This window comes from Piliocolobus tephrosceles, chromosome 2, assembly GCF_002776525.5.
Source record: "Piliocolobus tephrosceles isolate RC106 chromosome 2, ASM277652v3, whole genome shotgun sequence".
Taxonomy (NCBI): domain Eukaryota; kingdom Metazoa; phylum Chordata; class Mammalia; order Primates; family Cercopithecidae; genus Piliocolobus; species Piliocolobus tephrosceles.
The window spans coordinates 142,899,176-142,914,044 of NC_045435.1; positions in this window are offsets into that span (position 1 = coordinate 142,899,176).

Here is a 14,869-nt window from a genome sequence, read left to right on the forward strand (position 1 = left end):
TTGTAGATATAAAACTGCCAGTGTTCAGTTGATGTTGACCTAAAAGTGTCAACTTCATATGGTTCGACTTAACACCTGGAAGGCTACCTTACCATACACTCCCTTCTTTCATCTTAACATTGGCCCAGCCAAGGTTAATCTTAATCACCTCTCAAGCTCTCCATCCCTCCCTCAAACAATCACCACCACCACCACCATGCAAATCATTCAGAGTGTGTGTGCATGTGTATGCACAGGGGGTACACATTCCAATCCATATAGAGACCAGGAAGAAATGTACTGAATCAAGTGAGTCATCAGTAAATACAGTCGCCCTTGTCATGCGTAGCCTCCTCAGATTTAACTCAGAGAACACAGACACCCTGTTGGCCCTCTTCTGGATTTTTCAAAAGAAACAAAAAATCTAGATTTGGGATTAAAATCTCTTAATTTTTAAAGTGTTGTCCCATTTTTTACAAAAAAAAAAAAAAAAATTCTGCATGTCAAACAATATCTGTGGGCCAACTCGCTCCACCCACCTGTCAGTGTGTGTCCTCTGCTGTATAAGGATACCCCAACAGTGAGGAGCAACTGCCTGAATAAATGTTTTGATGCTGTCTCCCTGAATGGTTCTAAAGTTTCCTTTGTTAAGCCAAACCACAGAAAAATGAGGGCCTTTCCCATACTGCACCCTGCTTGCTTGCTTGTTTGCTTCCTGCCTTCCCCTTCAGTTGGTCCAGGCCCTAGGATTTGCCTTGGGATCTGGAATGGAAAGGAGTTTTATGTCATCTGGCACATATGTACATGTGGGTGGGGAAGCGTTGCTGGGAAAGGGTAGTAAGGATGAAAAGTAAGATAAAGTAGGACAGTCTCAAGTTATCTCTGGAATCAGGGCAGGTTTTGGCACCAGGGTAAGACTCTTCCTGCAAGAGAATTGGGTGTGTTGAGAGCCCCTCTCCAGCATACTGCACTGCACATAGAAGCGAATTCTTCAACATACATTGAACCAAATTGAGTGGCAACTAGTTTCTGGCAGAGAATGGAGATGTGTTACAGGAAAAGATAAAAGCAAAAATAAAGAGAAGGAAGACACGACTTTAATTTTCATTTCCATATAATAAATCTGCTTTACCGGTTATTAGAAACTAGGACATGCCTTATATGAGACAATCACTTTTTGAAGTAATATTCTTAAATTACACAAAAAGATGAATGTTATATTCTTCTCCAGACAATAGTCAAGAAAGTTTCATTTTTATTTCTCATGACAGCTTCAACAGTCATATATGACTGGCACTGAAGACTTATCCAGGCTCCTCATAGATATTTAACCCAGAAATGGTCTTTTCCTTCGGAATTTTGGCAAAGCACACCATACACACTCCACAGCATTTAATTAACCGGAGACCATTCTCAAGTACACTTAATTATAGGTCAGTATTCTGACTATATAAATCATGGAAGAGGAAAGGAAATGACACAAAAGCCCTAGACTAATATAATTTATAGCTATCTGAACTAACACAAGGAAGAATGGTACTGTGCTATAATTAAAGATTAGGTTAGTGCCAAAAATCTTAATTTTCTGCCTGGCTTTAAAAGCAAATGTCATGTTAATGACAGTTAACTTTTGATTAGGCGGAGATGATTATATATAGTTTGTGGATTATCTATGCCCTCATTTTCTTTCCCTCTTTCTCATGTTGCTTTATTGCTAATTAATCCCTCTATCAGAATTCTGATTAAGGAAGAGAAGTAGAAAATCAAATTAGTCATTTGAGCTGATTGTTAGCTGCCTCGGTTAAGACTCTTGGTTAAGCTAATATGAAAAATGCCTTTCTGGATTTCAATCCTCTATACTATTCTGTGACTTTTAAACAGATTATCTGAAGTTGAGTATCGTGGGAAGATACACAGATTATAGTCTTGGGATATTTTAATTTTATTGTGTGATCTGAGACCCTAACATGTAAAATTTAGAAAACTCTTCTACTCAATATGTTAATTTGTAAAATAGAATCTCAGGAATATTTCTGTGTTCCATCACCATCACACATCTCCAAATTATGATGCTATCTATGAAGTATTTGCACCCATTCCATACTCTATACAAACATGGACCTTGGACGGGGTGATACAATTTCTAATCATAAAACACATTTCAAAGAGTGTCTCTAGAATATAATTCTGGAAACCTAAGAGGCTTTCCTAAAAAGGTATGTTTTGGATCCTCAGCAACTACACTATTTTCAAACGGTGACGTTCCAGAAGACATCCAGATCCCCTCAAATTAAGTTTTCAATTTATACATTTTCCTAACATATCATGAAACAAAATTCACCTACTCTGTGCCAATTTATTGGTGGTTAAAATGAGAGAAGATTAAACATGAGTAGAAACAATAAACAATTGGACAGAGCTCTCTGCCAACAGGCCTGCAATAAAAATAAGCCAACAGACTGCCATGTTGTTGCAATTCAGTTACGATTATGCCATATTAGAGTAATCACACAGGCAAGTGAAAACAAACAATCCAATTTTTGAATTTTAACAAGATTTTCTCATCCTGCCAGGCCTACTTGAAAACACTCCACCGATTTCCCATCATAAGTCATCTTCCTCTAACATATGGCAGTGCATTCTACGTCCTAGGGATTGTGAAAAATCAGCATAAAACTAGTTTTCCAATATTTGCCTATAGATTAGGGGTGTGAATATTTCAGAGCATTAACACAACAGATTTTTAAAATTAAGCCCACTTCTGCTGTGAAATCATAACAGACTACTGTATGAGCAAGGGTTGAAGCAATACAAAAGAAGGCTCAGACACAAAGTAACAGAGCTGAAATAGGATAGATTTTTCAGGTTTTCATAAAATGCTGTAGTGTGTCTGAGAGTGTGGGTGTGTGTGTGTTTTAAAGATTTCTGTTTGCCTTTGGAGGTCATATACCAGGGAAGGAAATAAATTAAGTACTGTTTTCTTTTTTTAACGACTTGAGCTCAGTGGGATATATTAATATACACATGTAGGATGACATAATGCCTTTGTTCTATACCTAAATGTAACAAAGCAATTTGACTTCTGTTTAAAACCTGCAACAGAGTATGAAAGTGCCTTATGGATTAAATCAGCCAGCTACAGCACATTACTGAGCTTTATGAAGAAAATGACAAAACATTAATAAACAGCCACCTTTCAAAAATATCCACCCCTGGAAAACATACGTTAATGCAATCATAGTCCAAAAGGGATGTAAACCAACATTATAGTACCACATGATAGGGTTCGTTAAACACTTCAAGTCTTTAGGGTGCTTTTTGGAATTGCAAACTATTTCTGTCACATCCCCATGGTAATTTGGTACTCCAAAATACCATTAACTTTTAAATGTACCAATTTGCTTTTTGCTGCTTGATAAATCATAGTCGTCATTCATAGGCTTTAAATTCATTTTGTGCTTTATAATAGCTCACTCAAAAACTTTTTCCAGTGCAGGGAATTTCTCAATAAAAACCTTGGAAATAAAATGGCATTTGGTCATAACAATATAGGAATATGGCCAAACATTTTCTTCTTAGACATTAAAATTGATTTATAGGAAGAAAAACATTCATACTTTGAATATGAAAACAACCAAAACTTTTACTAAAACTAAATATAGCTACAGTATAACCAGTGTGAAATTATCAGTTTCATGCATAAAACTACAAAAGGACAGACGTTTCTATCAACAGAGATGAGATTTGGGGCTTATTCTTATATAATTTCTAGACCAAGACCAAATTCAGTTTCATAAAAGAAATTCATAGTATATGTATGGTATGATCCCTCAGCAAATATGTAACTAAGAAAGACAAAAGTAATTTAAATCTTCAAAGTCATCCAAACACTACATGAAAAAGAGCTATTCTTACCAGAAAAACCTGCCAGAATATTCTGGGCTACACTGATTCAGCCTGAGATGTGCCAGTAACTCTTCCAACCCCTCAGCAGAATGGTAGGTAAGAAGTTTTCAGACTAACAACTGGAAAAGCACGGCATTTGAATTTTCATTCTAGGAAGAGCCACAATGAAATGTCTTGGCTGGTTCCCTCCTCTGGCTAGCTAGTACCAAGGACACAGCTGAACTTCACAAGTCATGATGAACACAAAACCGCAGACAATACCTTTTGGCAAAATAACAATTGGAAAAGCTGTTATTTATCATCACGCTCTTCAAAGGGAACTTCTTTGAGAAGCTGTGGGAAGTCTGCTTAACAGAACAAAGCAAAACATTGTTCGATAAGGATTCCAAGGATATTAAAAAGTATTTTTATTCTCTTATTAGAATGTATACAGTTGATTACCTTTTTGGAATATACAGAGAAATACAAATGCATGTCTATTTGTATGTGTACTTCAACGTCTAACAATTTTTTTGTTTAATACTTTGTTCAATCCCTTATTTTACATTACATCTTACACACTACAAAACAAAGATAAAAAGATTATGGGAAAAGTGATTACAAAAAGTCTATTTACTGATATTTTATTTTTCAAGTAAATTGCTTTAAAAATTGTTAAAGTGGCCATCTTATAAAGGCCGCTGGCCTCCTAGAACATTTGTTTCTTTCTCCAAGTGCTGTAATAATTTCTGCTCTTGAAGAATGCAGCTGTGAGTGTATGTCTTAGGCACAGAGTCCTCATTTGCTCTACCCATCAGCCCTTACTGCCTCTCCTGGCTGGAAGAGGTCAGATCTGCAAAAGCAAAACTCTGAAGGCCAAGACTCACTAAAGAACCTAACAAACTTAACGAGTTTGAAAACACAATTTTATTTGAACTGACTTCTTGAAAAATTTCTTGTCAGGGTGCAAAAACTGCACTTGTGGAAATTTTTTAATTGGCTTAGAAACAGTGTAGAAGACATCAGATATGTTTCCTAATAAATTCATTTTTCAAGTATTTTCATGAAGCTCTGTAAAAAAATGTATAGTGAAATATAGTTACTGTTTTTTTTTTCCTCAAACTGAAAACCAACGATTCTCATTTCAGAGCCTAAAAAGATGCAGAGTTATTTGAAGGAATGTGTTTATAGGATTTGCATATTTTTATTGCTTTCTTTTAAAAAAGGATTCATATTACAGGGAAATAAACAACTTATTTTTTCTGCTGAATTATGTTTTCTCCTGAGAAAATCATTTTTCCCTTATTTATGAAAATACAGCTATACATTGAAATGTCACAAATCTGGGTTACATTTTATTTACATTTTCTGAAAGAAGATAAATTTCTTCTGCCCACTTAAATGAATCCACCAGTTTTCTCATTTAAGGCTATTTTATTCATAAATAAATTGTATGGGTTTTCTCTCTTCCATAATCATTAATTACTTTCTGAGCAGGAAAAGGAAGATAATAGAACAGAGATTAGCACCTCCATGAATTCTGTAAGTAAGTGTGGTAGTTTTCTCAACAAAAGTAACAATTAGGATATAATCCCACAGAATGTTTCTTGCTTAATAAATACTATTTTCCTGGCCACATATCAGAAACCTCTATTAACAGTCCTCTCTGAATAACTCGATGAAAGCAATGCTATTGGCCCTCATTTTTTTCCAATTCTAAAAATATCAAATTAGGTAAGTCAGAACCACTTAACCATGATAAATGTATAGAAGACTTTGAGCTTACTGTAAAATTACGACAGAAATATTCAATATATAGTCATAGGTATGTGTGTAAAAATGCATAGGCATATATAGAGTACACTAATGAGCACTTTAGAGTTGCTATTATTATTTCAATGCCAATGAAAATGATTTAAAAAGTATTAGCAATGTAAACAACTCTAGCAGTAGATGTCCCTACACAAACGAGAGCTGTTGCAAAAATCTAAGTCTAAGGGACATTATTCATATCATAGTGCCAGATTTTCCCAGACACCCCATTCTGGTGCGGAGGAGCTAAAAGCAGGAGAGGGCCCCAGTCCAGTTTTAGGATGGTGACTTCAAGACACTTCTAGGAGTTACTGCTTCCTCCCCTTTTTCTCTGCTTGCCCTATAGATCAAGGACATGCCTCCAAGCATCCTGAGTGAAAGGGCCAAACTTGGAAGCCCATCACTGCTTTCTCGTTAGAGCATATGGTACTTTGACCACGTAAACAAATCAAAACACTTTTTCTTCCAAGCAGGCTCCCGAAGTTGGGAGTTTCTATTTGTCATGGAAATCAAAGGTATCCAAAGATGGCATTTGGCATTCAGTTGGAATCACCTCTATTTTTCTATCAAATCAAGTTTTGTGGAAGGAGATGTAAGTTTAGGAACAAGTCCGGAAACTGGCTGCATAGTCACTACTCACCAAACAACTAACAGAAGCAGAGTCACACTTGACACCCTCTGGCCTTGTGAACACAAGTAACTACCTCTCATTCTACAAAATCTTGTTGAGCCCCTACTATTTGCTAGCAAGTTTGCCCTGTATTGCTATGGCAGTGGCACTGATCAAGTCTAAGTGACACCATTTATATCACAGACTATGGGATGCCATAAACAGGTATGAACACATGTGCACCGGTGCTTGCAAAGACACGTTGTGAGGTCTACAGGAGTTGTTCAGTGCAAAGTTTTGTGATTGTACCTATCAGTCTGTTGTATCAGACACTTTGCTATGCTCTGCATTATATATACAAATTAGATAATTCTCTGTAGACTTTACCAGGTGACATATAATCTGGTCTTGATGAATCTACAGAACTTGGCCAAGATAAAAATGGGGTTGGGCAAAGGGAAGTAAAGAGCACTGAGGTACAGAACAGCCTATTGAGAGCAATGAGGTATTTTATGCATCTTGTACGCTAGCTATAGGGGAAGTACAGAGAAATAAGGTAGGAAATAGGTCCAAATAGGAAAAACCTTAAGTGACATGCCAAGAAGTATAAGCTTTGCCTCGTGTAGTTGGAGGAATAGGAAATTTTCAGGCAGCAGAGAGAAATAATTGCTTAAAAACTACACTTACACTTAAAACATTTTAAATATATATGCATGGAGACTGGAGACACTAATAATATGAACCAATGGCTCTCCCTAGAATATATGCAGTTCAACGAGGCATAGCAGAGTACTTAGAAGTATAGACTGTAAAGCCAGACTGTCTGGGTTTGAATTGCAGCTTCTCTACTTAACAGTTGTGTGACCTTGAACAAATCACTTAACTTCTTAGTGTTTAAATTTCCTCTTTTCTTTTTTCAGAGACAGAATCTCACTCTGTCACCTAGTGTGGAGTGCAATGGCACAATAATAGCTAACTGCAAATGGGCACCACCACACCTGGCTAATTTTTAAAATAAAATTTTGTGGAGACACAGTCTCACTATGTTGCCCAGTCTGGTCGCTAACTCCTGGCCTCAGGCAATCCTTCTGTCTTGGCCTCCTAAAATGCTGGGATTACAGGCACAGGCCACCATGCCTGACCAGATCTCCTCATTTTTATTAGGGTACATATCTTACATTATTGCTATAAGGATTAAGCAATGTTTGAAAAGCATTTGGAACCGTGTTGGGCACATAGTAGACACTATATAAATGTCTGATAGATAAGCATGTATTATAATATTAGTAGAACTCCTCTTATGTGTCAGGCATTGGGGATAAAACATTGAAGGAGAGGTAAGGAAGCACCTGCTATAATGGAATTTACAACAAAGCAAGATTCAAGGCCCTATTGAATGGCTTTCATTGGTTTTATCTCATGATTGTGAATTGAAGTTACTTTGGTTTGGGGAATATTGTTAAGAATTTTATGATGCTAGGTATAACCATATTTTGCAGTTCTAGCAGCACTCACAAACGCAGTTAATGGTGGTAAAGCTTACGCCGCTGGATGCATCCCACCTCTAATCCACTTCCCTTTCATTCAGAATCATAAAAGAATAAGACTCCTCAAAAGCAGCCCTCAAAGGAGAGCTCTCTACATTCTGCCTAAATTCAGACAGCTGTTGTGTTAATTTTCCTTTATATTTCTTGTTGTCATTAATTCTGTTTTAATAGACCTGTTTCTACTTTGTGTGTTAGAATGTTCTTAGGCAATATGACCAATAAAAAAATCCCTCTATTATTTTTCCATTCAAATTAATATATTTCACATCAAAAGAAGTTGCAGGATATTGTCAATAGCCCTTTAAAATATAAAATATCCAGACTTATAACTTACAGAGCTATCATACTCTGTACCAAATCATTTAACAATCAGAAACAAGAGAAAAAACTCTTAAGAACAGCGTTAAAATAGGTAAAACAAGATACACATTATTCTTTGGAATTTTTTGTTAAGAATTACTTTTCATAATTACTAAGTTCTTTATCAAGGTTAAGAATTTTTTTAAAGGAGTCAACTCAAAACAGCAGCTTATGTAGCAGTACTGCCCAGGCATTACAGCCAGGCCACATTGACAACAGCTGGGAAGCTCTGCTCCCTCTAGAAGTGCTAGCGGGGCAGATCTCAGAGACCAAATAAAAAGTAGAGAGGAATAAGAATTTAGCAGCTTAGCTGCTAGAAATGAGCCACAAATTACTATTGCTTCTTTTGTACCCTAAATTTTCAGAATCTAGTATGGCGTTTATAATCATGTAAGGGGACTCACCAATTATTTGTAGAATGAATGAATAATGACCAGTCTATGGTGGCTTTTTTCCTAAAAAAACATTTTTAGGTAGAATAAAACCACTCTTTGCTCTTTCATAAGTGATATTTCCAAAACCATATTATAAACTACAGCTCAGAACATTTTTCCCCTTAAAACGCATTTTTATTGAATATCATCGGTCACTTTTCTGCTTACTCTCAGAGCATGGTTAGATCTTCCTATAATTTATCCATAAGAATAGCTAGTGTAATGTGCAAACGCAGAGATTTCACTATGCAGTCTAACTTCTAAATCATTTATTAAAATATTAAGTAAGGCTAGTACCCGGGTTCATCTCCTAGGAGGCTCCATTAGTAACCTGTTGTTCTGTTTCCTCTTGAAATATTTGAAAATACGTTCCCTTTATACATTTGTTTACTAATTAAATATATTATTTTCAAATGATATTAAAAATTTGGCAGGATAATAGTAGGAAAACTATTTATATCATTATCTCATTACTTTTACATGGTATCTTTTCTAAAGCTCCTTTTTAAAACACAATAGACATTTCAATGTATGCAATAAACACCAGGAGAAAACATGATCAAAATACTAGTGGTGATCATCTCTGAGTGAAAATATTCTCTTTCTTTTCTGTTTCAAGGTTTGGTGTATCTAAGTACATAGTTGCTTTCTTCAAACCAACTCAATTTCTAGGAATTATTAATATGAAATAAGGATGCTTTGTTAAGCCATATTATTTACAATCACTACATATAATCTTAGAAACAAGAGAACCTCTAAGTGGAAGAAAAATTGTCTTATCATTGGAGACAATCTAAGTGAGGATTTGGGAGCTGAGAAAGTGAATTATCCCCAAGTATCTGTCTGTGGAGGGACATACAGGCCTTACTTGGCTACTATAAAAGACCCTGAAAAGCATAAGCCGACAATGAAATAGCACTTTTTGCTGAGAAGCTTAAAGCTGAAAAAACACAACCACAAAAAAGAACTTTCAGAAGTCGAGTCTAAATTAAAAAATAATTAAGATTACAGAACAAGAAGGAATAATCAATCATTTGGCTAAGAAAAGCAATCTATTAAAACAAAATTTCCTTTAAGTGCAACACATTTCAGGAGGTAGAGTTCATTTGCTGCACCTAGGTCTCTCCATCTTGGTTTGATGGTGCACTGAAAGTTAAAGCATGGTGTCTTACTTACAGAATGGGTTATATTTTATTGTAAGTATGAATTACAATTTTGGTACGTAATAGATGGATCACACTTTTGGTACAAAAGGCATGTGATCGTTGAAATCCAGTCCACCAAGACCAGAGATACTTCTATAAGGGGTGAATTAACCCCTTTCATTTATGATACTGCATAAGCAACAGAAACACCTACAATTAACATTGACTTTATACCTATCGACTTACGATGGCATAAACCCACTTAGACCTCAAAATTCTACCATGTGAATTGTGCTTTTGTGAATTGATTTTCTACTCTCAGAAAACGTTAACTTCGACTTGAAATGCTCTGTTCAAAAATATTTATAACCCCTTGGGTGTCTCCTTTCCTATTAGATCCAACAATAAAGCAATCTCATTGTGCAAAGATGGTAAGGATTTGGTTTGGGAATACATCTGCGTTACAGGAAACAAAGTAATCCTTTGACACGTGTTTGTCACTTTTGCAGCAGAGCACAGTCAATTTTCTTACCCTCTGCCAGCTGGCATTAGTGTATACTGAAAACATGAAAAATTTCTAGCACCTACTCACACCAACTCATTTGAAGGCATGGCAAAATCAGCATCAGTGATTCTACTTTAAAAGATACACTTTAACAAGATTAGCATATTGAGGGAAAAAATAGACTGGTGAATCTATATAATAATACACCGATCAATTATGGGTAACAGTGTTTCTTAGTATGTGTTGAGGGTATGAATAGTTCTTGGCTACACAAACTTTAAAAGCCACAGTCTTCTCTGCATGTTTCTGGGGCTGTAGCCATACACTTCAACTCTTACCTGAACTACTGAAGATACCCGAATTTTTAAGGGCTGATAATTAAGCAGATGTCACATAGAGCTTTCAATCTCAATACATCCCTAACCAAAGACAAAAATCTTGGTAACTGTATTCCATTGCTGTGCAGAAACCACATGAGTTACAGGATTGCCTTATAAAATACAAATTCCTTATTTGTAGCTTTTTAAAAAATTATGCTTTTAGAAACAATGGAATACAAACTTACTCTGGGATTCAGAACTAAGGAACTCAGAACAAATTAAGACATTCCTATATAAAGATAAATACATTTAATGATAGTTAAACTGTGGCATGGAAATCTTCAGGTTTTACTTTTTTCTAATTTTGTAATGCAAATCTAAGAGTTTTACTGGATAACAAAGATACTGGATGAAATATTTGGCACTATAAGGACAAAAACGGTTCTGCACAAAAAAAAGAAGTATAATTTGAGAATGTGTGAGGTTAAAGTAACAACATTACTGGATCAAGCTGCCATGCTGGGGTACTAACTAGGCAGAGATGACAGGAATCCATTCTTCTCCATCTTTGAGAGTCTTACATGTACTTTAAATTAATGAAATCAGCCCTAATGACTCTCATTTGGAAGTTCAGCTGAGGTATGACAAGAAAACTCTCAAACTAGTCTTTTCACTTAATTTCTTAAGATGAGCACATTTGTTTTGTGAATAACTTAATGGGAGTATATATATTAAACCTCATTTGGGGAATTTATTATAACTGTACAACTATTCGAACAATATAGTTTGTTCTTCTAGCAGCCTAGAATATAGTACCCAGAAGCTCTGATTTGTAAGGGCATGCTATACCTTTATTTATGCCTGTCCAGGTGTCATCTCCATTATGATATACCTCAAATCAAACTCCTGATTCTTACTGCAAGTAGCTCTCAACTTCCATCTTTCTCCTTGCCACCCCCAGCTTCTCAATTATCCTCAAACACCTCGAAGCATCACCAACTCATCCTTTTTGCTTAACAGCTATATCATAAGTCATCAAGTCCTGGTGATTTGACTACGTTTCAGGTGATATTTTAGCACTATCTATAGACAACAGTTCCACTTCTCAACTCAGATATATTTGTGAGTCAACAATCTCTCTTCAACTGAACCTATATTTGATGGCAAAACTGTTGCCATTTGTATTTAAAGCACCACATAATTTAGCAAGTTGTGGAGAATAAATTAGTTCCTCTGAAACAATACTTTGATATTCACATGGTACCCTATACTTTTAAAAGTAGGCTTCAATTTTACACACTCTCCACTGCAATCTGTCTCAACCTTACTAGTAACTTCTTCTTCCCTAACGTTTAATGTAAATTAAGTGTCTTATTGCTACTAAGCATCCTACTGCTTTGCCTCACTCTCTTTGGTCAAACAAAACTCATTATTAGGGTCCTGTAAATCAAAGCACATTAAGAAACTGAAATTTAAAAAACGTGACAAAGACCATATTTTCTACAAATGCCAAAGGCTTGTGAGTTACCAACAATAAATTCACTTTGCAAGGAAGTATTCTTAGATCACCTACTGTGTGCTTCTGTTACAGACAGGACTGTGTGTGTTCCTAGAGATAGTAGACATCAACTTCAAAGGATAAGTCACTACAAAACCAAAATAACTTACATGTTGGTAAATACAAGCTAGTTAAGAGACAAGCCCACAAATGGAAAGGTTGAGAAAATTGGAATGAGATTGTAGAATAACGAATGCTCTGTTTTCACATGAAAGGTATTTTGTAGGCAAGAGTAAGCTATTGAAAGTTTTGAACCTGAAAATACTAAGACAGAGATCTCTATTAATAGCTTGCTGCATTTCAAAAAGAGTAGAGAGGGTTGAAAAACCATATGCCATGAGATTTTTTTTTTTTTTTTTTTTTAAGACAGGATCTAGCTCTGTCACCTAGGCCAGAGTGCAATACTGAGCTCTCAGCTCACTGCAGCCTCCCTCGATCTCCTGGGATCAAGAATTCCTCCCACCTCAGCATCTAGAGCGGCTGAGACCACAGACATGAACCACCATGTCCAGCTAAATTTTGTATTTATTGTAGAGGCAGGGTTTTGTCATGTTTCCCAGGCTGGTCTCAAATTCCTGAGCTCAAGCAGCCCTCCGTATTCAACCTCCCAAAGTGCTGGGATTATAGGCTTGAGTCACCGTGCCAGGCCTGAGATTTCTTTTCAAGGACATATCTACAACAAAATGGCAAAATATCAACAATCTGTAAACCTAACTGTGAATAATGGAGTTTGTCATATTTTCTGGATTTTTATGTGATAACTAGTATTTTGCAATTAATAGTACATTTAAAAAGGGAAAATGACATCTTCTTTCCTTTAGTAAATATTGGAGTACCTTGAGTATGCCAAGTAGGGTGTGAAGTTGTGGGGATATCGTTTTTGTTTCATTTCACTGGTTGATGCATATGAGAGGGCTGGGAAAAGAAAAATGAGAGTGCCAAGATTGCCCTTTTGTTACCAGGTGCTCATTTGTGCCAAAGAATATGGGTGAAGGGGCAGGGAACAGTGGTAGTGGTCAGCCCAGAAACAGGCGATACAAGCTTGTGTTGCCTATAGTGGTCGACTACCATGTATTCACCATCTTCTATGTGCCGGCATCATCTTCAGCAATTCACATCTATTAATTCCTTCACTCATCTATACTTTTTACAGCACCCCTATAAGGGTAAGGGGTATTACCCCACAAGAGGTTAAGATACTTGCCTGAGTCCACACATGGTAGAGCTAGGTTTTGAGCTCGGACCCTACAGATCATGCCCTGGAAAGTACAATGCTATACTCCTCCCAAAATACAGGATTGAGACTAAAACATTCAGTCATATTCAAAGGCAATAGCATAACCTCATTGACATCAATAGTATAACATATGACACAACTGTGATGTAGCTTTATATACTGAGTAAAAATATTCAGAGCTATGCTGTCCAATATGATATCTATTAGCCATATTTGTCTCTTTAAAGTTAATTAAGAGAAAAAAATAAATGAAAATTTTACTTCTTCTCACATTATCCATATTTCCAGTACTCAGCAGCCATATCTAGCTACTGGCTACCATACCGAGGGGCACGGATATAAACATTTTCTTTGTCACAGAAAGTTATCTTGGACAGCACAAGTATGAAACATTTCCGGTGTCACAGAAAATCCTATTTGACTGTCCTGTTCTAGAGTCCAAGGATTTTTTCAATCACAATTCTTCAGCTGAGCTAAAGAATATAGAAATTCATTTGAATGACTATTTTATCAAAGATGGTACATGGTTATTACCATTTTAGATGCAAAAGATACCTTATGAAATTGAAGGCTTACTTCTCTCTAGGAATTCCTGTTAAGAGCAGCCAATTCCAAACTCCTGCAAAAATAGAGAGTTTATTTCTGGGATGCCTCTGGTATGAAAAAAAAAATAGTTTATGACTAGAAGGCTACGGTTTTTGGAGTGCAGACTTTTGGAATCTAGACCTGGCTGGGTCACCAGATTGCATACTTCAACAAGCCATACAACCTTAATAGATCACAGATTTAATTATGTAAAATGATATTATTTCACCTGTTAATTTCTATGATTTCATTCTGTTGAAATATCTAAAAATCTACAACCACAGAAACCATCCTCTTCACTTCCTCTCACTCCAAATTTACTATTAGTACTTTTAAAGATTAAACATTCACCACAATCTAGGAACAGGAATTTCTAGTTATTTCTTCATGCTCTACCAGTCTTTAAGCTTCATAAGCTACTAAACTCTGGGTTTGCTCAGGCCGGTTTATGTTCACAAGCCTTCCTAATAATTTCACGTGATTCAGCCAGCTGTCTTCAGGATTAAACAGTCCTCTTTAAGGTAATTCTTATACCTTGCCCTAAGCAAAGGGTTTCTATGGTTAGTGCTAAGTCCACTGAGGTTTATTCTTGTTACCTTTGCCCAGTATCTCAAAAAGCAAATTGTCAGAGCTAGAGCTTTGCCTCTACATGTTGAAGACTCAAAATAGAAACGAAAAAAAAAAAAAAGAAAAAGAAAAAAGAGTGCCTATATAAGGTTTTAAAATAACGATTCTATAATTATTGGTAGATCTCAATGGATTTAGTACATCACTAATTATACTGCATTACTGTCAAATGAATTCTTTTAGCATGATTAATGTTATTATGCCAAATCCCAAATTAATTCACAATGAGTATCTTAAAGTCTCAGCAATGCTTTAAGAGGGAAGA